At 48.3% G+C, this 23,049-nt stretch overlaps 1 protein-coding gene across 4 annotated transcripts in view; it reads left to right on the top strand.

Annotated features, from left to right (window-relative positions):
- LOC144791749 (disintegrin and metalloproteinase domain-containing protein 28-like) overlaps nt 1-23,049 on the top strand; it is a 3,662,699-nt gene that overhangs the window by 213,243 nt on the left and 3,426,407 nt on the right. Inside the window, exon 1 of one of the 4 annotated variants that reach the window (XM_078666521.1) lies at nt 16,401-16,484. The exons of the other annotated variants lie outside the window; for them this stretch is intronic. The gene's annotated coding sequence lies outside the window, so the exon portion shown is untranslated. Of the gene's footprint in view, nt 1-16,400; nt 16,485-23,049 lie in introns of those variants that run through there. 4 annotated transcript variants of the gene reach the window in all.

Here is a 23,049-nt window from a genome sequence, read left to right as displayed (position 1 = left end):
TTCAATAACAGGTACATAACGACGTGTAAGCTCAATGATTGTCAGAGGAGCGTGGCTAAACACCAATGGGCAAGGCTTCACGGGCCGCGGCATTGCTACGGTGCTCACGCGGGGGCTCAAGCCACTCAGCCTAACAGCGGGGATCACAAAGCTTTGCATACTGCTCCGGTGCTCAGGCGGGGGCTCAAGCACCAACTTCAATAAACAGGTACATAACAACGTGTAAGCTCAATGATAAATAACGCTCCAAAATAATCTTACATTTTGTGATACTTACCTAATGCTGCTAACCTCACGGTTTACTTTTTTCCAATGAAAAGGGTTTCAGATGCACAGTTGCTCACACTTTCATTATAAATCACGTATGTCACAGGGAGCGGATTGTAAGTGATGTGCCACACATTTTATTTCTGCCCCGGACAACGTCGGGAGGGGCTGCTAGTATTTATATATATTCTTTCCAGTAACTATTTTAAAACAGAAAATACATTTGCTTTGAACAAAGAAAAGAAAGAACTGGATGTTGCAATTGCATCATTACCAATTTTCCTTTCTGCCATCTCTACCTTTTTTATATGAAAGTCTGATATATCGGTACAACAGAAATATATCACAGAGACTTTCCAGGCATTCAGAAAATACATTTACAGGAAATCAAACTCTCCAGGTTGTAGTCATTTTCAAACAAATGATGCCATGCTTTTAAATAATCTCCAAAGTAAAGGATATTGTCCAGAATTGTTTCCATCCCACAAAGAAGAAAACAAAGTGTCAAAGTACTTTTCCCCATTTCCCACTATGAGCTCCTGTATAACTCTGTTGAAAGTGGTCAAACTCAACCTTTGTGAACTCCTCAAGTCAAGCAGCAGAAAACTCATAAATCCAAAGATGACCTTTGTGAACTCACTTTTAATTAAGCAAATGAAAACTTGGTATTACACACTGATAGTCAGAAGAACAAAACTCATTGGCGAAATGGATGGTTTGGGTAGCTTTGTGTTCAGGTTCCTAAGATCCTTGTTATAAGTCATTGCATTAGCAAAGACTAGATCATAGTCCCAAAAAGCACTTCAGTATAGTGTTTGAATCTGTGCAGAAGTACAGTGCCGCAATTCCTTTTAATTTCAATTTGACTTCTTTCGAAAGGCAATCCATGAACTGGTATTTGAGAATTAGTTTTGTGCTGAAAGTTTAATAAATGAAATGATCTCAACTAAAACAACAGATGAGTCTTATTAATCGTTTTCAAAACATAATTTCTTAGAATAACCAATACAGAATCTTCATTTAAGACACATATCTCCGTAAGCGTGTTTTTCTTAGAGCAAGTGTCACGGCCGCAAGGCCCTCCGGCAAGTAGCATGTACTGTACCTTCTATATGTGCTGCTGATCCCCTCTACAGTGCGAGAATCAAGCACCTTTGAAGTTTGAAGGAGGGAAGTCAGTGCCAACCCATCATATACAGGTAAGGATTGTCTGCAATTTATGCCACTGTCCACAGTGTTTCCTGGACTAGTGTTTGAATAGTAAACAAACACCCATTACTCATGCACTTTCCTAAGTGTTTAATTGGAGTTTGAAAAGTTAATCAGACACTCTAGATTTGTAATTTCTTCAATATTTCATGGACTAGGATTGGAATAATAAATCACTCCCCATTCCCTCTGCCCTCAATGTATGCCCTTTCCTTAGTGTTTAAGGGACGAGAGTTAGAAGCACAAATCAGCTTCTTGAAGGTGTATGTACTTCCCCAGTGTTTTTGCAAGTCATGTTAGAATAGTAAATGTGCACGCCGTGATTTTGCTCTTTCCTCAATGTTTATGAAATTGGAGTTAGAGCTGTAAATAGGCATCCATAGTATGTTTGTCTTTTTCATAATTGTTAGACCTGACAGCCTTTGGAGTGGTCTTGCCCCAAACATTCTGCCTTCTCATATCCTGTAAGCTGAAGGTCGTTTTTGTTAGCTACCAATGCTAACCAGTGCTAAAGTGCTTTCACTCACTCCTTTACACTTGGTAAAATATGCTTACACCTAATTGGCTAATTTAATGTACTTAAAAGTCACTAGTGAAGTGGCACAGCATGTATCCACGGAATGTAAATTAAATGGTACTAGTGGGCCTGCTGCACTTACTGTGCCACCCACTTAAGTAGTTAAAGACAAGTCTCGTGCAGACGGTATGCAGTTTAAACTTCCATTCTGATAGATACATCTGCCGTGTGGATTCCTCACCTTGTGAATATCCCCCGTGCGTCAGCAACGTTCGGAATTTTTCTTCGTAGCACGTCGGCGTGGACGACGCCACAGGAGCACGGCATCGCGCGCGACTCCGACTGACGTCACCGACTCCTTATTAGACCCACGTCGGCGTGATGACGTCAGTTCCCTTTTTTCCGCGTCGTCGACGCTAACAGTTTCTGGGATCTTCTGCGATACTTAGTATCTTCTACTATTTTAGTGTTACTATTTCGTCTTTGATTGTTCCTTCTTCGTCGAGAATGTCGTCGAGGAAGACACGGTTCAAACAGTGTGGGTCATGCGCTCGCATGATGTCGATCACCGATCCACATGGTGATTGTTTATGGTGTCTTGGATCAGACCATGACGTTAAAAACTGTCGATCCTGCTTCAAAATGAATCCTAAAGCTTTGCGAGAACGTGAAGCTAAACTTCTTCTAGCAAAAGTAAAAGGAAGAGAAGCTGATAGATCATCGAGGTCGACGTCGAGACGCTCGAAGTCGAGACAGAAGTCGCGATCGAAGTCGAGGTCGAAGTCGACTTCGAGGTCGAGATCCAGAGCAAGGTCGAGGTCTAGAGAAAGATCGAGGTCCGGATCCAAGTCTGCTTTGGGTCATGCTTCGGGTTCCTCGAGGAAGAAGCACAAGAGGAGAAAACATAGCTCGAGACATCATTCTGGTAAAGACTCTTCGGATTCAAAGAAAAAGTCCCAAAGACATCATAAGGACTTCGTTTCTCCTTCTCCTTTACACTCTCTTCAAGGTTCCCCGACTCCGGAACAAGAACCTGATCCGGAATCACACCACTCTTCGGATCATGAGGTTGAAGAAGAAGTTCCTCGAGCTCAGACTCCAATGGAAGTCCCTGTAAATCTCGAAGGCCAGGATGAGCCGATGCCGGAACGACCTCCTCCGGAACAACCGGTTGGTTCGTATCCTCCCTTTCCAGGTCCGGGACAGGACCCATCACATTTTCTTAATGCGGTGTTTGGGGTCTATTCTAGAGCTATGTACCCCACCGGCGCACCAGTTGGTCCCGTGGGTCCATTGTCTTTCAACTTGGGCATTCCTCAATCTTACGCCCCGGCTCCCTTTATGCCGTTTATGCCGACGCCTTATACACGTTGGCTCGGTACGGCTCCGCCGAGGTCATCGACTCCGCATACGGCTTCGCTGGCTCCGGATCGACCTCGTGAATCCAATCGAAGTGCCACGCCGATTCGTGAGTCTCATCCTCCTGATGCTCCAGCTCCTCGCTCGACGTCGGATCCGGCTCCATCGGAGTCGTTACCGGATCCATCGACTTCGATTCGTATGGAATGGTCGAGGCGCAGAGCTCAGCGTCTTTTGGAAGAGAAGGAGTACGATGATCCTGAAGTAGAGGAAGGTGAACTTCTGGATCAGGGGGACTGTTCATAGTGCCAGTGGTCTAGAACTTTCTCCTGAGTGGAGTTTGCCTTCGGTTTCTGATGCTCCATCAAAGGACGTGGCTCCTTACCACATTGTATTTAGAAAAGTTGCAGATCTACTTAATCTAACCTTACCTACTGTTGAATACAAACCTAATATTCATACAGAGGTTTTGCATTCACCCTCTTCCATTATTGAGCCTACACTTCCATTTACTGAGGCTTTGACTGAGCCGATAATGGAAGTTTGGAAAAGACCTTTAACTGCTCCTGCGTTTTCCAGATCTGTAGCGAGACGTTACAGAGTGGCCCCTGGTGACCCCGAGTTCCTCTCTTCACATCCTTCTCCTGAGAGCTTGGTAGTACAGGCCGCTTGTTCCAACAGGTCAGCAGGTTCATTTCCTCAAGTACCAGCAGACAAAGACTCAAAGAAATTAGACCAATCTGCTAAAAAGATTTTCTCATCAAGTAGCATGGCTTTGAAATCTACTAATGCTACCTGTCTGCTAGGGAGGTATGTACATGCTTTGATGGACTCTATGAAGCAACTGTCATCTAAGCTTCCTGAGGATGATAAGAAAAACTTTAATAAGGTAGTCTCCGACACTCAAGCTGCTGCCCGCTCAGTCATTCAGAGTGACATGGATACGACGGACTCTGTTGCCAGAATTATGGGTTCTACTGTTGCCACGAGAAGGGCAGCATGGTTAAAATCTTCTGACTTTTCAGCAGACGTTCAATCCACTTTGATGGACTTGCCTTTTGATGGGACAGGCCTCTTTGGGAAGAAGGCGGATGTGGCTTTGGAAAGATTCAAAGATAGCCGGGCTACTGCAAGATCTTTGGGTCTCCAGGCAAGAGGTTCTACCACTAAGAAGTTTAGAGGATTTGGTAGATCCTCCTTTCGTCCCTTCAGACAAGGCCAGCAACAACAGCAGCAGCAACAGAACCCTCTGTACAAGTCTTATAGAGGTAGACAGAAGGGTCGTGGATGTGGACGTCAAGTCTCCTCTTCCTCTACTTCCTCCAATAATACCCACCCCCCACCTACATCAGCAAAGCAGCCCTAGATCCACCATTATGGATCATGCGGGTCCGATAGGGGGTCGGCTTACTAATTTTCTACGTGATTGGGAATCGGTTACATCAGATCTTTGGGTTCTCAATCTTGTAGAAAATGGGTATGCACTTCCTTTTCAGGAGTTCCCTCCCAATTACCCTCCTTGCCAAGGTTATTGTTCAGAGGACCACCTTCTTCTCCTGCAGGAAGAAGTCCTGGCACTGTTCAGAAAGGGTGCGATAGAGGTGGTTCCGGAACAGGAGAGGGGTCAGGGATGCTACTCCCGGTACTTCCTGATACCCAAGAAGGATGGCAGGCTTCGGCCAATTCTGGACCTCAGGATTTTGAACCTCTATCTCAAACAGGAGAAGTTCAAAATGCTCACACTTGCACAGGTTCTTCAAGCGCTGATGGAAGAAGACTGGATGGTGTTGATCGACTTGCAGGATGCGTATTTTCACATCCCCATTCTGAAGTCGCACAGAAAGTATCTCCGTTTTACGGTGGGATCGCAACACTACCAGTTTGCGGTCCTTCATTTTGGGCTTACTACTGCGCCTCGAGTTTTCACCAAGGTGATGGCAGTGGTGGCTGCGCATCTCAGAAGATCGGGGATTCCTGTGTTCCCCTATCTAGACGACTGGCTGATTAAAGCGGAGTCGCCGGAGAATGTGCTTCATCATCTGCAACAGACAACTCAGTTGTTGCACAGGTTGGGTTTTTCGATAAATGTACCCAAGTCTCACCTGGTGCCCTCCCAGCGCAACCTGTTCATAGGTGCGGTACTGGACACTACTGTATGTCGTGCATTCCCTCCACCTCAAAGGATTCGCGACATACAGGAAATGATTCCTTTATTCTACAATGGAGCGGTTGTTCCAGTCCTGAAGGTCCTTTGTCTGCTTGGTCTGATGGCTTCTTGCATTCTGTTGGTCAATCATGCACGCTGGCACATGAGGGCACTCCAGTGGTGCCTCCGCAGGCAGTGGTATCAGCACAACGGAGATCTCAGGGAGTCAGTGAGGATCTCCAGAGAAACTGCAGCGGATCTGTCTTGGTGGAGCGTGGAAGGCAATCTGTCACAAGGAAAGCCTTTTCAACTTCCTCCATCAGTGGCCACAGTAATAACGGATGCATCCACTCTCGGGTGGGGTGCTCATCTGGGGGACCTGGACGTCAAAGGTCTTTGGTCTCCAGAGGAAAGGTTGCTTCACATCAACCTTTTGGAATTGCGGGCGATACGTCTGGTGCTCAAGGCCTTCCTCCCTTCCCTTCGCGGTCAGTCGGTTCAGGTCCTGACGGACAACACGACCGCGATGTGGTACATCAACAAGCAGGGAGGTGCAGGGTCGCAGTGTCTCTGCAGAGAGGCTCTGCGTCTCTGGTCCTGGGTTCAGGATCACCAGATTTGTCTGATGGCAAATCATCTGGCCGGAGTTCTGAACGTTCGTGCAGACAGTCTCAGTCGGCAGTTCTCTGCCGACCACGAGTGGAGGCTTCACCCGGAGGTGGTTCACGACATCTTTCAGATGTGGGGGACTCCTCAGGTGGACCTGTTCGCCACTCACGAGAATGCTCACTGCCCGTCATTCTGCAGTCTCCAGTTTCCGATGCAAGGAGCTTTGGGGGACGCGTTTCAGTTGAGTTGGAAAAATCAACTCCTTTACGCGTTTCCTCCCATACCCTTGATTCCTCGGGTTCTGAGGAAGATTCGCCAGGACCGGGCCCAAGTCATATTGGTCGCCCCGGATTGGCCAAGAAGGGTGTGGTACACAGACCTTCTCCACCTCTCCTCTCACCCACCGCTCCGTCTCCCTCACAGGGCGGACCTCCTCTCTCAGATGGAGGGGCAGGTTCTACACCCCCACCTCCAGACATTACACCTTCATGCCTGGAGATTGAACGGGGCAACTTGAATTCTTTTTCTCTCCGTCACGATGTGGTGGATGTCATTCTTTCTGCCAGGCGTGACTCCACTAAGTCCATTTATTCGTATTGGTGGTCTAAATTTGTCTCTTGGTGTAGGGAGAGGGATGTTGACCCTTTGAAGGCTCATTTGTCTGACATTTGCTGTTGCCACGGTCAAGGGGTATCTTTCGGCTTTGTCGGCATTTCTCTGTTTGCCGGATCAGCCTTCTCTTTTTACGTCTCCTGTGGTTTTAAGATTTTTGAAGGGACTCACTAATAGATTCCCTCCTACTCCTTTTGTTGTTCCTCATTGGGATATGAATCTTGTGCTGACCTATTTGATGGGTTCTCCCTTCGAACCCTTGCACAAGTGTCCCATGAGACTTCTTTCTTTTAAAACGGTCTTCTTGGTTGCAATCACCTCGGCAAGGAGGGTGAGTGAGCTTCAGGCTCTTAGTTCTAAGCCCCCATTCCTGACCATTCATGCTGAAAGATTGGTTCTTAGGACCAGGACTGCTTTTCTGCCTAAGGTGGTAACTCTTCCATCTAGGACAGTCCATTACCCTTCCTACCTTCTATCCTCCACCTCACCCGTCTAAGGAGGAAGAGAGACTGCACTGTCTAGACCCTAAGAGGGCGGTGTCTTTTTATCTGGACAGAACTAAAGACTTCCGGATGGACGACCAGCTGTTTATTGGTTTTGCTGGCTGTAAGAAGGGCAGAGCGGTGCACAAGCGCACACTTTCCAGGTGGATAATCCTGTGCATCAAGATTTGCTACTCCTTGGCGGGTAAGGACCCTCCTGAGGGTATTAGAGCACATTCAACTAGAGCAAAGTCTGCAACATCTGCTTTGTCTAGAGGTGTACCTGTTGAGGACATTTGCAGAGCCGCGACTTGGGCCTCCCTCCACACTTTCGCGAAGCACTACTGCTTGGATACCGAGGTGAGGAGGGATGGCCACTTCGCGCGTTCTGTCCTCCAAGATTTCCTGGTGTAGTAGAGTGGACACCCTCCTCCGGGAGTGGGGACTGCTGTGGGACTCTATTCACAAGGTGAGGAATCCACACGGCAGATGTATCTATCAGAAGAACAAGTTACTTACCTTCGGTAACGCTTTTTCTGGTAGATACAATATCTGCCCGTGGATTCCTCACATGCCCACCCGCCTCCCCGTTGTCCACTCTGCTATACCTGGTTTTATGTGTGTATATTTTCTGCTATTTTTCTAATTTTGCTGCGCACTTTGTGTGCGATTTTGATTTGTATGTACTGTGTACATTGTATATTTGCATATTTGCTGTCGTGGGTCCGTCCGGGTGCCTCGAAGGCATGGAAAAAAGGGCTGAACTGACGTCATCTACCAGAAAAAGCGTTACCGAAGGTAAGTAACTTGTTCATTAGACCTAGCAACATAACCCTTTGCCAGCATAAACCTACCTTTTAATACATATAAGTCACCCCTAAGGTAGGCCCTAAATAGTCCATAGGGAATGGCTCATTGTATTTAAATAGTTGGGCATGTACTTTTAAGTTTTCCATGTCCTGTTAGTGAAAAACTTTACATTCATGTTTCACTACTGTGAGGTCTACCTCTCCCCTAGGATAACATTGAGTTACCTTATTACATTTAACCAGTTCAGTGTCCAGAGGATGATACGGTTCTGTCCTTAGCCACAGTGGTTGTGTGCTGAGGACGGAACTATTCAGTCCTCTCTCTTTACCAGGAAATCCCTCTGCTGTTAACAGCAGAGGGATTTACCTTATTCTTTTTCAGTCTCGGGAGCAGGGGAAGAGCTTCCCTAGCTGCCCGAGGCATTTTTCATCCCAGTGTAATGACGCTTGTGCCCATCTCGCGCTGACTTCATTGCACTTAAATTAAATGTGAGATGAGCCGATTGCGTGGAACCCCCAACGTTTTCCTACGCAGAATCTCGGCAAACCTCAAATTTAGCTAAACAAAATCACATTTTCCTCCCATTTCCCTGTGGGTTCACTGCGCCGGCACACATTTTGTTTCACGCAGCATTCCTTTAGGTCTCCCAGGTAAAATGATACCTCACTTGTATGGGTGGGCCAAGTGGCTGTGACAGAGAAGGGCCAAAAATGTGTATAGAATGAGGGGATATCACAGTGAGTTGATTAGCACAATTGGTTTTAAAACGTACTTAGGCTGCTTCACACAAGTGAGGTATCATTTTACTTGGGAGACCCAGGTGAATGTTGGGTGGTATGAAATGTGTGCCAGTGCTGTGATCCCTCACAGAAATGTAAGGAAAATGTGAATTATTAGCTAAATGTGAGATTTGCAGGGGATTCTGGGTTAGAAAATCGTGAGGGATCGACGTAAGTTACGCATCCTTGGATCCCCTTGTGATCTAGTTTTCATAAATGTAGGTTTCTCTAGATGGCTGCCGAGCTCGGGACCAAAAATGCACCTGCCCCTCTTGCAAAACCAGGTCGTTTTGTAATAGATAAAATTGATGCATCCACAATACACTTTGGGCTTCTCCCTGTCACGCGAACTTGGTCTATCGACATAAGCGAGGTGCCATTTTTATCAGGAGACATGGGGCAAAGCTGGGTGGTAACAAATTTGTGTTGCTCCGGGAATCCCAGAGCTTTCCCACACAACCGTGTGAGGAAAATGTGATTTTGTTTAGCTCAATTTGATGTTTGCACAGGATTCTGGGTAATAAAATGTTGGGCGATTTATGCAAGCCACACTTCCCTGGACTTCCCAGGTGTCTAGTTTTCAGAACTGTCTGCGTTTGTTAGGTTTATCTAAATGGCCCGGGACCAAAAACGCAGATAACTCCCTTGCAATACCAGGTCTTTTTTTGTGATCGATAATTTTGATGCTGCCACAATACATTTTGGGCCCATCCTTGTCATGGGAACTTGGCCCACCCACACAACCTTGTTCTTGTGTTTGGTTTGTTTGCCCTAAGTTGGCAGGGTATGCCCAGACTTGGTCTCTTGCTCACTTCGCCACTGGATTCAAGCTAGCCTGGCTGATGAGAGCTGTTGGCCCGAAACCCGTCCCATGATGCTTTTTTCCGATCCAGGGAAAACATGGCTTGGCAGTTCGAGCTGGACTGTTCCCATGAGGCACAGGGTCAAGACTGATTTGCATATAACTGTGTCTGACCTGGGGTGGCCAGTTGAGCTAAAGAACGATGATGGATTCAACCGAGATCTGTGACTTGGGGTGAGTGTCTGAAGGTTTCAGCGCTCCATCCATCACCTCTTTGTGTTTGCTTTATTCACCCTAAGTTGGCAGGGTATGCCCAGACGTAGGTACCTTGCTCACTTTGCCACTGGATTCAAGCTAGCCTGGCTGATGAGGCCTGTTAGCCCGAAACCGGTCCCAGGATGCTTGTTTACGGTCCATGGAAGACATGGATTGGCAGTTAGGGCTGGACTGTTCCCATGAGGCACATGGTCAAGACTGATTTGCATATAGCTGTGTCTGACCTGGGGTGGCCAAGTGAGCTAAAGAACGATGATGGGTTCAACCCAGATCTCTGACTTGGGGTGAGAGTCTAAAAAATGTCAGCGCTCCGCACATCATCTCCTTGTGCTTGCTTTGTTCGCCCTAAGTTGACAGGGTATGCCCAGATGGGTCCCATACTCACTTTGCCACTCGATTCAAGCTAGCCTGGCTGATGAGGGCTGTTAGCCCAAAACCGGTCCCAGGATGCTTGTTTCCAGTTCAGGGAAGACATGACTTGGCTGTTCGGGCTGGACTGTTCCCATGAGGCACAGGATCAAAACTGATTTTGCATATAGCTGTGTCTGACCTGGGGTGGCCAAGTGAGCTAAAGAACGATGGTGGATTCAACCCAGATCTGTGACTGGGGGTGAGTGTCTGAAAAGTGTGGGCGCTCCGTCCATCATCTCCTTGTGTTTGCTTAGTTTTCAGAACTATCTAGAATTCATAGGTTTCCCTAGATGGCCGCTGATCCCGGGACCAGAAACACAGGTAACTCCTTCACAAAACCAGGTCTTTTTGTGATCTATAATATTTTGAAGTCTCCACAGTACGTTGTGGGCCATTCCCTGTCATGGGCACTAGGCCCACTCACACAAGTGAGGTAGCACTTTTATCGAGAGACCCGGGGGGACGCTGGTTGGTAGGACATTTGTGATGGCCCGGTGATCCCACAGCTTTCCCACAGAAAAATGTGAGAAAAATTGGATTTTGTGTTTAGCTAAATTTGAGGTTTGCAGGGGATTCTGGGTAGGAATACCTTAGGATATCCACACAAGCTGCTCCTCCTTGGACTCCTGCGGGTGTCTATATTTCAGAACTGCCTGGGTTTGGTAGGTTTCCCCAGATGGGGGCTGAGCCTGAGACCAAAAAAGCAGGTGACTTCCGCGAAAAAACTGGTTGTTTTATGATCAATGATTTTGAAGTTTCCACAGTACGTTTTGGGCCATTCCCTATCGCGGGCACTAGGCCCACCCACACAAGTGAGGTAGCAATATTTATTGGGAGACCTGGGGGAACTCTGGGCGGTAGGAAATTTGTGATGGCCAGATGAACTCACATCTTTCCCACATAGAAATGTGCGGAAAAGATGATTTGTTTAGCTAAATTTGAGGTTTGCAGAGACTTCTGGCTAAGAAAACTTTGAGGCACCCACGCAAGCCACACTTCCCTGTACTGAACTCCCTCCTGTGTCTAGTTTTCAGAACAGTCTGAGTTTAGTAGGTTTACTTAGATGGCCGCTGATCCCGGGTCCAAAAGTCAGATTTTTTGTGATCGATAACTTTGAAGTCTCCACAGTACGTTTTGGGCTATTTCTTGTCAGGGACACATAGGCCTACATATGCAAGTGAGGTACAATTGTTATCAGCAGACGTGTGGGAATGCTGGGTGGGTTGAGGTTTGTGGCTCCCTGCAGATTCCAGAACTATTCACCACAAAATATGAGGAACAGGTGTTTTTTTTTATTTTTATTTTTACAAATTTGAGGTTCACAAGGGATTTTGACTAACAGAACCTGATAAAAACAACACAAATCACCCCATCTTGAATTCCCCCGGGTCTCCAGTTTTCAAAAATTTACCCATTTGATAGATTTCTCTAAGTGCCGGCTGAGCTAGGGCTCATAATCCACAGCTAGGCACATTGCATAAAACTGGTCAGTTATCAGTGGAAAAATGTGATGTGTCCATGTTGCGTTTAGGTTGTTTCCTGTCATGGGCACTAGGCATACCCTCAGAAGTGAGGTATCATTTTTATTGGGAGGCTTGGGGGAATGCTGAGTGGTTTGAAGTTTGTGGCACTCCACAGATTCTAAAACTTTCCATCACAGAAATGTGAGGAAAATGTGTTTTTTTAATAAAGTTTGAGGTCTGCAAGGGACTCTGGGTAACAGCACCTAGGGAAAGCCACACAAGTCACCACATTCTATATTCCCCTGGGTGTCTAGTTTTCACAAATATACAGGTTTGCTAGATTTTCCTAGGTGCCAACTAGGCACGTTGCAATAAAAAAGGGTCTGTTTTCAGTGAAAAAAGTTGATGTGTGCATGTTGCGCTTTGGGCCGTTTCGTGTCATGGGCATTAGGCTTACCCATTAAGGAGAGGTAGCATTTTTATCGGGAGATTTGGGGGAATGCTGGGTGGGTGGAAGTTTGTGGCTTCCTACAGATTCTATAATGTTCCATCAGGAAATATGAGGAAAATGTATTTGTTTTGACAAAATCTGAGGTTTGTAAGAGGTTCTGGGTAACAGAACCTGGTGAGAGCCCCACAAGTGACGCCATCCTGGATTTCCCTGGGTGTCTAGTTTTTAAAAATGTATAGTTTCCCTAGGGTTCGGCTGAGCTAGAGCCCAAAATCCACAGCTAGGCACATTGCAAAAAAAGTGTCAGTTTTCAGTGGAAAAAATATGATGTGTCCACATTGCCTTTTGGGACGTTTTCTGTCAAGGGCACTGACCTACCCGCACACGTGAGGGACCATTTTCATCAGGAGACTTTTTTTTTTACAAAGTTTGAGGTTTGCAAGAGAATGTTCGTAACAGAACCTGATGAGAGCAATACAGGTCACCAAATCTTGGATTCCTCTGGGTGTTGAGGCATCCTCCTAAACGTCCGATCCCTCCACAAACAGGCCACTGAAATCTGGGACCTCCTGGACAGCACCCCACCAGACGTCGCGTTGTTCACCGAAACCTGGACCAATACCACCTCGGGACCAGACATTGCCATCGCCATTCCCCAAGGATACTAGATCACCCCGAAGGACCGCCCCACCCGCCCTGGAGAGGGAATTGCCATCATCCATATATCCACTCTCCGGCTGAGCACACTCCCCGACGAGCTCACAGATCTGATGGAACACCTACACATCAAGATACAGGACAGCCCTACCACCACCATCCGAGGAACCCTCATCTACGAACCCACAGACCATTCACCAACTCCATCACAGACATCATCTCCCTGCAAGCCATTGTGTCCACCAACTACACCTTGCTGAGAGACCTCAATTTCCACCTTGACAACCAACAAGACCCCAACACTACATCCCTCCTGGACAACCTCCACAACAAAGGACTCCGCCAGATCGTGATCGAACCTACACACTCAGCAGGACACACCCTTGAACCCCTCTTCACAACATACAACTCCCATCAATCTCAGCCACACCACCGAACTCCCGTGGACAGACCATCGCTGCAACCACTTCACCTTCAGAACACCCACCATCCACAGAACCCAGCACTTGCTCCCACGAAGAAACTGAACCAAAATCACAGATGACCAGCCCACCTCCTCACTCAGCAGTTCCACCCCAACCATCGCGGAAGACGACGACGACCCCAACACCGCAGCCCGAACTCTGCACAGATAAATCTCCTACAGTGCCAACACCATAGCCCCCCTCAAGAAGAACAACAACACACAAGCCAAGAAAGTCAGATGGTTTACCACCGAACTTCGAGAGTCCAGACACACATGCCGCCGCCTCGAAAAGGCCTGGAGGAACTCCAAATCTACAGAAGCCCACAACAACTTCAGAACCGCCACCCACGCACACCACCAACTCATCAAAAATACGAGAAAAACAGCAATCAAAGACAGAATCTCTACAAACGTGCACAACAGCAAAGAACTCTTCAGCATCATCAAGGAGTTCGCCCAACCCACCAGCGAGTCTACAGACATCCCTCCCTCACAAGACCTCTGCGACAAGCTCAGCACCTTCTTCCACCACAAAATCAAGATGATCCACGACAACTATGACGAAGACAGCAAACACACTGAACCCTCACCAATCACCCCCAACACCCTGAAGCAAATGTCCACAGCTGGACAGCCCTCACCACGAAAGACACACTAAAGACGATGAAGTCAATCCACTCTGGGTCCCCCACGGATCCCTGCCCCCACAACATCTTCAACAGAGCTGTGGACACCTTCGCACCCATGCTACGCCACACCATCAACCACTCCCTAGCGAACGCCTCCTTCACCGACAACTGGAAGCACGCAGAGATCAACCCTCTCCTGAAGAAGCCCTCTGCAGACCCGTACGACCTCAAAAACTACAGACCCACCTCCCTGCTACAGTTACCAGCGAAAGTCATCGAGAAAGCCATCAACAGCCACCGGCTCCTCCCAATCCGGCTTCTGAAAAAACCACAGCACAGAAACTACCCTCCTCGCCGCAACAGACGACATCCGATCCCTCCTGGACAGAGAAGAGACAGTGGCGCTCGTCCTCTACGACATCTCAGCGGCCTTCGACACAGTCTCTCACCGCACCCTAACTCGCAGACTTCAAAACACAGGGATGCGGGACAAGGCCCTCGACTGTATCCACTCCTTCCTCTCCAGAACGCAGCGGGTCAGACTCCCTCCTTTCCTCTCGGACCCTACACCAACCACCTGCGGAGTCCCCCAGGGATCCTCATCCCCACGCTGTTCAACATCTACATGGCTCCGCTCGCCCCCATTGTGAGAACCCCCAGACTCAACATTGTTTCATACACAGACGACACCCAACTCATCCTGTCCCTATCCAACGAACCCAACACAGCCAAACACAACTTTCAGGAAGTCATGGAAGCAGTTGCCAAACTGATGAAAAGCAGCTGCCTACAACTCAACTCTGACAAAACAGAAGTACTCATCATGGCCCACACCCCGATGCCTGGAACGACACCTTGTGGCCGCCCACTCTCGGAAACACGCCCACCCCCACAGACCACGCACGCGACCTCGGAATCATCCTGGACTCCGAACTCAAAACGGACCACCAGATCAATCTGTCACAACCTCTTGCTTCCACACCCTCCGCTTTCCTACGCAAGATCTTCAAATGGATCCCCCTCGAACACAGAAAGACCGTCAAATATGCCCTTGTCATCAGCAGACTTGACTACAGCAACGCACTCTACGCCGGAATAAACAATAACCTCAACCGCAAGCTACAAAACATCCAGACTGCCACCTGGTCCTCAACCTGCCAAGACACTGCCAGGTCGCCCAGCACCTGGGCACACTTCACTGGCTCCCCATCGAGGCTAGAATCAGCTTCAAGATTCTCACCCACGCACACAAAGCCTTCCACAACACCAGAGCAGCATACCTAAATTGCAGACCCAAATTCCACGCACCCCAAAGGACCCTATGATCAGCCCAGCTCTCCTACGCCGAGGTCCCCTGCACCACGAAGTCCAGATCGGGAGGCCGCTCCTTCTCCTTCCTCGCGGCCAGAGCCTGGAACGCCCTACCGCTCCACCTCAGTAGGCAACATCACTCCCCATCTTCACGAGAAACCTCAAAGCATGGCTCTTCGATAGACGTCCTCATTGATGAACTGGAACCTGCACCTCCCTCCCTCCCACCTCCCCAGCGTCTTACGGGTGAGACCCTTACGGGTGAGTAGTCACGCTCAACAAACCCATGATTGATTGATTGATAGTGTTGGTACTCTACCATAAACAACAAGAGAGCAAGAAGTCAGGGCCCGTTCGTCTTCCCAGCCAAATTCAAAAGAAACAAAGTGAGAATAGGTAATCTACCTATTTGTGATTCAGTTACTTCCAGTCTTCTTCCCTCTATCCCCTCTGATGTGCTTCAAGTGCTTGAAACCCACAGGCTGTTCTAAAAGAGCCCTCCAGGGTCCAATGCATTTCGAGCATTGTTGGCATTGTTGGCATGCTCTTCATCAGGGAAATAGACACTTGGCCTGACTCCGAAGTTCTCAGCCGCTTTTCTCCACCGAAGGTCGCGTCTGTGGTACCGAGCGCTGAACGTACCACCCCTGTGCCGTCCTGAGTGTGGAGCTGGAGTAAGGACAGCCCCCTAGAGGTGGAGAAAAGCGGCTGAGAACTTCGGAGTCAGGCCAAGTGTCTATTTCCCTGATGAAGAGCATGCCAACAATGCTCGAAATGCATTGGATATGTGGAAAATAATCATGCCCGATCCTTAAATTGATTTTTCTGAGTTTGAAGAAAAAAAATGGAATATATCTCACAAAAAGAACATTAAATAAACCCAAAGAAATGAAATGAACATTGAATGGAAGTAGTTTTCTTTCTTGAAAGAAACATCGTGAATGTGTGTGCCTTTTAGAAAGTTGACATTTTCTTGTCTTAACCATTTGGTGCATGCACCCTGCTTCCTGGATCACATGACTGTAATTAGTATGGCATTTGTTTATTTTTTGCAGACAGTGAGACAAAGGGGAACTGAATGTTGGCAGGATAAACTATCCTCCGAACACCAAGGGGCCCCAGGGGGATTTGGACAAGGATTTATACAGGCAGCCCCCCACTCATCAAGATCCACAATCCACTATGCCTGTCCTTATAAGTTCAATGGGTAAACACCCGCACCCCGTCGGTATGTCTATTATCATCAGCAGTGTGTATGTCTAACGCCTACTGTCTGCTTGTGCTATCTCTAGTCACTCTTTATGTAGATATTCATACTTAAAACCAAGTGTGTGTGTGTAACCTTACTCCATATGCTGGTCTAGTGACCCTCTCTACCCTTCTCTAATGAAAAAAGGGGAGGGGGGGTTGGCAATGCCTCACGGGAGCAACAACCAAGGAGGAAGTGTCAAACTGGTACTCGCTTGACTCCCCACTTTCTCATCATCAGCAATTGCCAACCCGGAAAAATAAAGGGGATAAAATGTGCACAAAAAGAAAACTCTGTGTAGTTATGTGAGTGACCCTGTGACAATAAGACCTATCCTCTGAAATATGAGTTATAGGCCCCACCCAATTTAAAAAGAACTCGGCTCCACTAGCATTTCCCACTTTATTCTTTGCCGTGTGCCTGTTCTTGTTAAAAGCAACCAACATGTTTCATCGCCGCAATGTACTTTATCGGGGAATTCGTCAGGGTTATTCTGGGTCAGCGTGATTTTTGCACTTTATTCTTTTTACTTTTCTCCCTTTTTGTAGCTGTATGCACACATGGAAATAAAAATAGCACACACACATATATTTATCCATTATGTCTCGAATGGGTCGAATCTACCACCCTCTCAGATGTCTTTATACATTTCTTGTATACATTCCCAGGTTGCCTTATGTAGCAACGCGTACCAGGCTCCCGTGGAAGAAATTAATATTGAGAGAACCCCTTTTGTCCGTGTGTAGGTTCCTGCGTCCGCCCTTCGGTCGGAATCTAAAAAATTAATTAATATATACACTCTTCTGTCATCAAATCTATATTTCGATATCTTTCATCGGTGCCCGCCCATTGGCTATCTTGCTTATGACCCTCTCGGCACGTGTCAATGCCACCAGCTTGGTACCTAACTGTGTCATACTGTTTTAATGAGTTTCCTACACCCCTCTGGTCCACGTATCTCCCTACCCTCGAGGTGACTATTTTTCGCATGGGCCTGCCACTTCAAGTCCCCGCTGTTAATTGCTGGATGGACGGGCTGTCGGTAAGTGCCGTCGAGCCATTTAACCCTTGATAGCTCGCATGTCATATTGCAATATCTATCTCTACTAGAGCTTCCTCTAGTTTAGCTCTGCCTCCGTCACTGCTGCATATGCACTCCTTACCGTTCGTGCGATTAGTTGTGGCCTCCGCTCACCCCGCTACTTCGTGTATTTCGTCGAGACCTCTGTTTGTAGAGATCCGTCGGGACTTCCTGGTCACGTGTATCTAGCTATACCGGGGTATGCTAGGGTTTCCTATCTGTTTGTGGTGGCCATCTTTGAATAGGTCCCGAGCTCCGTGATTCCATTTATTACATGTGGATTTTAATTAAACTCCACTGTTATTTACCAGGATCTCAAGGCAGGAATTGTCAAAATCAACTGTTTTAAATGTGTTACTATTAGAAAAAGGATGTAACTAGACCCTGTGGGCGCGAGTGGACCAATCGGTCTTTCAAGCTGGACGATCTTTTAAAGGCGAACCTCGGTTGTGGCATCTGCATTGAGTTGGTGTTTAATAAATGCCAATGTTTCTTGATTATTTGGCGGATCCTGGTTGATTGTGGACCAAAGGAACTCGTTGTTGCACTACTTGGGACATAAGCAAGATAGCCAACGGGCGGGCACCGATGAAAGATATCGAAATATAGATTTGATGACAGAAGAGTGTACATATTAATTAATTTTTTAGATTCCGACTGAAGGGCGGACGCAGGAACCTACACACGGACAAAAGGGGTTCTCTCAATATTAATTTCTTCCACGGGAGCCTGGTACGCGTTGCTACATAAGGCAACCTGGTAATGTATACAAGAAATGTATAAAGACATCTGAGAGGGTGGTAGATTCGACCCATTCGAGACATAATGGATAAATATATGTGTGTGTGCTATTTTTATTTCCATGTGTGCATACAGGTACAATAAAGGGAGAAAAGTAAAAAGAATAAAGTGCAAAAATCACGCTGACCCAGAATAACCCTGACGAATTCGCCGGTAAAGTACATTGCGGCGATGAAACATGTTGGTTGCTTTTAACTAGAACAGGCACACGGCAAAGAATAAAGTGGGAAATGCTAGTGGAGCTGAGTTCTTTTTAAATTGGGTGGGGCCTATAACTCATATTTCAGAGGATAGGTCCTATTGTCACAGGGTCACTCACATAACTACACAGAGTTTTCTTTTTGTGCACATTTTATCCCCTTTATTTTTCCGGGTTGGCCATTGCTGATGATGAGAAAGTGGGGAGTCAAGCGAGTACCAGTTTGACACTTCCTCCTTGGTTGTTGCTCCCGTGAGGCATTGCCAACCCCCCCTCCCCTTTTTCATTAGAGACGGGTAGAGAGGGTCACTAGACCAGCATATGGAGTAAGGTTACACACACACACACTTGGTTTTAAGTATGAATATCTACATAAAGAGTGACTAGAGATAGCACAAGCAGACAGTAGGCATTAGATATACACACTGCTGATGATAATAGACATACCGACGGGGTGCGGGTGTTTACCCATTGAACTTATAAGGACAGGCATAGTGGATTGTGGAGGATAAACTATCCTGCCAGGATGTTTCGGATAGAGCTATTCCCTGTCTCACTTACATTTCAAAGGAGCTGCCGCATCACATTTACAAAGAACTTCACACTTGTCTTTTCTCACCCTGGATCTCTTAGCCTGAGCAGGGAGAAAGGAAATTCCAGAACCATATGTTGGGAAAACTCCAGACTTTCTTACAAACCAAAGTGTGAAAATAGAACCCTCAGACCCCCTCTTCAGTTCACTCCTTGACCTACGGAGGACACTCATATGTCCGGCCCTGCACATCAGAGGACTGTCATGCTACTTGAGGCCTGCTTTGTACTTCAGGTCTGCCCTGCTGCTGGAAGCCTACCTTGAGCCCTTGCTGGAGAATTGCCTTGCTGCTTGAACCCAGGAATACCAGAATGACTCAAAGGTCTAGTTAGCTGTCCTCTTGTTTTGAGCTACAGGGACACACAACGCTCCTTCAACTTAAACCCTGTACCTTAACCCTGTCTGAAGAGATTCCTACTCTCCAGATGGTGCCCACCTAGTCCTTGACCTTGAAAGTGGTAAAGGTGTCCTAACAACCTTAAAACCAAAACTGGGGGCATAGAAGCTTTTTAGCCAAAATGTGCCCTGCTACATTCTTTTTTTTTTTTTTTTTTTTTAAATCTTTTTATTGGCATTTTTAACAATTTAGCAATACAAAAGGCACTTCAGTACAATCAAATGCACCTAGCGATTGTTCATGTGTGGCATTACATCAACAATGTGGGCAACAAGGACGTGATGATGTAGCACGCAATTAGTTCATGTACAGGATACAAGCGCCCAGGTGTGTCCTCTGGTGGGAAACAAGCATTAATACGCTCCCCCCCCCAGCAAGGAAGGGGACAAGGTTCGCCTTCCCAACCCAATCCTAGATAAAAAGCCTGTGCAAAAGAACAAAACAACTAACTGCGACACTGTCACCAGAGCACAACATCCTCGTTTGCCCCCTTTCTCAACCCCCCCAGCCCGCGTCCCCCCCTTCCCCCCACTCTCACCATGAAACCCGCATGGCTCCTCATCAGGTGTTACTTCGCCCCGTTGTCGCGCAGTGCTCAGGAGGGTATGTCTGGTGCGGCGCTGTCTGCCGCCCTGCCCCTCTCGCCTGTCGCGCCAGCTGAGCGCCCCACTGCCCCCTCCTCCGTAGCGACTCCTGCCTCCTGTAAAGTGTTCAGCATGTGTTCCCACCTGTCCGCCATAGGTTCCTTACGAAGTCCCATAATTTCCTCCCTCCTGATGGCTGTCCATTCCGCGCGAGCCCAGGATGAGAGCGACAGGATCCACGCCCTTGTGACGGGTGTGTCCCTTGCTTTCCATCTTTTGGTGAGTAGTCTTACTGCCGTCACCATCCCCAGGTCAAGGAATCTGGACGACGCTTTGTCCTTAGGCGGCCTCTTAAAAAGATGCAGGAGATACTCGGGCCAATTGCAGGGTATGACGCGGCCAGTGCTCCGTGCGAGCAGCGAATGAATGTCCCTCCAGTAGGTGCCGAGGCTCGGACAACGCAACAGGATGTGGAGGAGATCTGCATTCACCTCTCCGCACCTGGGGCAGGACGCGTCCGTTCTGTGCAAGTATTTGTTTATTAAATCGGGGGTTAGATAGGCCCTGTGCACTATATACACCTGGATTTGGCGGAACCTCATATTCCTGGGGATACGGACCGGGCTTTTAAGGAGCTTACTCCATTCCCCATCTGTTAATGCTCGCCCCAAATCTCTCTCCCATTTCGCTCGCAGCGGGGCTAAGTCCTGCTCCGTGTGCGTCCGCAGGGACGCAGCAAGCCATTTAACTAAGTGAGTCCCTTGCTCACTTTGCCACTGGATTCAAGCAAGCCGGGCTGAAGATGGCTGGAATGCCAGAAACCGGTCCTCGGAAGCTTGTTTCTGGTCCAGGGAAGACCTGGCTTGGCAGTTCGGGCTGGACTGTTCCCATGAGGCACAGGGTCAGACTGATTTGCAAATATCCATGTCAGAACTGGGGTGGCAGAGTGGGCTAAAGAACGGTGATGGATTAAACCCAGATCTTTTGACTGGGTGTGAGTGTTTGATTGATTCAGATGCTCCGTCCATCACCACCCCCTTTTGTACCGCTTTTGGCCGCCATAAGTGTGGCAGGGTATGCTCAGACGTGAGTCCCTTGCTCACTTTGCCAGTGGATTCAAGCAAGCCGGGCTGAAGACGGCTGGAATGCCAGAAACCGGTCCTCGGAAGCTTGTTTCCGGTCCAGGGAAGACATGGCTTGGCAGTTTGGGCTGGACTGTTTCCATGAGGCACAGGGTCAGACTGATTTGCATATAGCCATGTCAGAACTGGGGTGGCAGAGTGGGCTAAAGAACGGTGATGGATTAAACCCAGATCTTTTGACTGGGTGTGAGTGTTTGATTGATTCAGATGCTCCGTCCATCACCACCCCCTTTTGTACCGCTTTTGGCCGCCGTAAGTGTGGCAGGGTATGCTCAGACGTGAGTCCCTTGCTCACTTTGCCAGTGGATTCAAGCAAGCCGGGCTGAAGACGGCTGGAATGCCAGAAACCAGTCCTCGGAAGCTTGTTTCCGGTCCAGGGAAGACATGGCTTGCCAGTTCGGGCTGGACTGTTCCCATGAGGCACAGGGTCAGACTGATTTGCATATAGCCATGTCAGAACTGGGGTGGCAGAGTGGGCTAAAATACGGTGATGGATTAAACCCAGATCTTTTGACTGGGTGTGAGTGTTTGATTGATTCAGATTCTCCGTCCATCACCACCCCCTTTTGTACCGCCTCTGGTGGGAAACAAGCATTAATACGCTTCCCCCCCAACAAGGAAGGGGACAAGGTTCGCCTTCCCAACCCAATCCTAGATAAAAAGCCCGTGCAAAAGAACAAAACAACTAACTGCGACACTGTCACCAAAGCACAACATCCTCGTTTGCCCCCTTTCTCAACCCCCCCAGCCCGCGTCCCCCCTTCCCCCACTCTCACCATGAAACCCGCATGGCTCCTCATCAGATGTTACTTCGCCCCGTTGTCGCGCAGTGCTCAGGAGGGTATGTCTGGTGTGGCGCTCTCTGCGGCCCTGCCCCTCTCGCCTGTCGCGCCAGCTGAGCGCCCCACTGCCCCCCCTCCGTAGCGACTCCTGCCTCCTGTAAAGTGTTCAGCATGTGTTCCCACCTGTCCGCCATAGGTTCCTTACGAAGTCCCATGATTTCCTCCCTCCTGATGGCTGGCCATTCCGCGAGAGCCCAGGACGAGAGCGACAGGATCCACGCCCTTGTGACGGGTGGGTCCCTTGCTTTCCATCTTTTGGTGAGTTGTCTTAATGCCGTCACCATCCCCAGGTCAAGGAATCTGGACGACGCTTTGTCCTTAGGCGGCCTCTTAAAAAGGTGCAGGGGATACTCGGGCCAATTGCAGGGGATGACGCGGCCAGTGCTCCGTGCGAGCAGCAAATGAATGTCCCTCCAGTAGGTGCCGAGGCTGGGGCAATGCCACAGGATGTGGAGGAGATTTGCATTCACCTCTCCGCACCTGGGGCAGGATGCGTCCGTTCTGTGGAAGTATTTGTTTATTAAATCGGGGGTTAGATAGGCCCTGTGCACTATATACACCTGGATTTGGCGGAACCTCATATTCCTGGGGATACGGACCGGGCTTTTAAGGAGCTTACTCCATTCCCCATCTGCTAACGCTCGCCCCATGTCTCTCTCCCATTTCGCCCGCAGCGGGGCTAAGTCCTGCTCGGTGTGCGTCCGCAGGGACGCAGCAAGCCATTTAACTAAGTGTCTGCCGATGCCCATAACATGCAGCTACTGCACCGTCAAATGCTGCGCCGTTTCCTCTGCAATATCGCCCCACCGAGCCTCCATAAGCGCCGTTAGGGACCTATGCGACAGGAAACCCCCTGGGGGAAGCTCAGTGTCCGCAACCAGTGTCTCATAGGGTATTAATACTCCA

Source organism: Lissotriton helveticus, chromosome 11 (genome assembly GCF_964261635.1).
Source record: "Lissotriton helveticus chromosome 11, aLisHel1.1, whole genome shotgun sequence".
NCBI lineage: Eukaryota > Metazoa > Chordata > Amphibia > Caudata > Salamandridae > Lissotriton > Lissotriton helveticus.
This window is presented reverse-complemented; position numbering and strand designations above follow the sequence as displayed.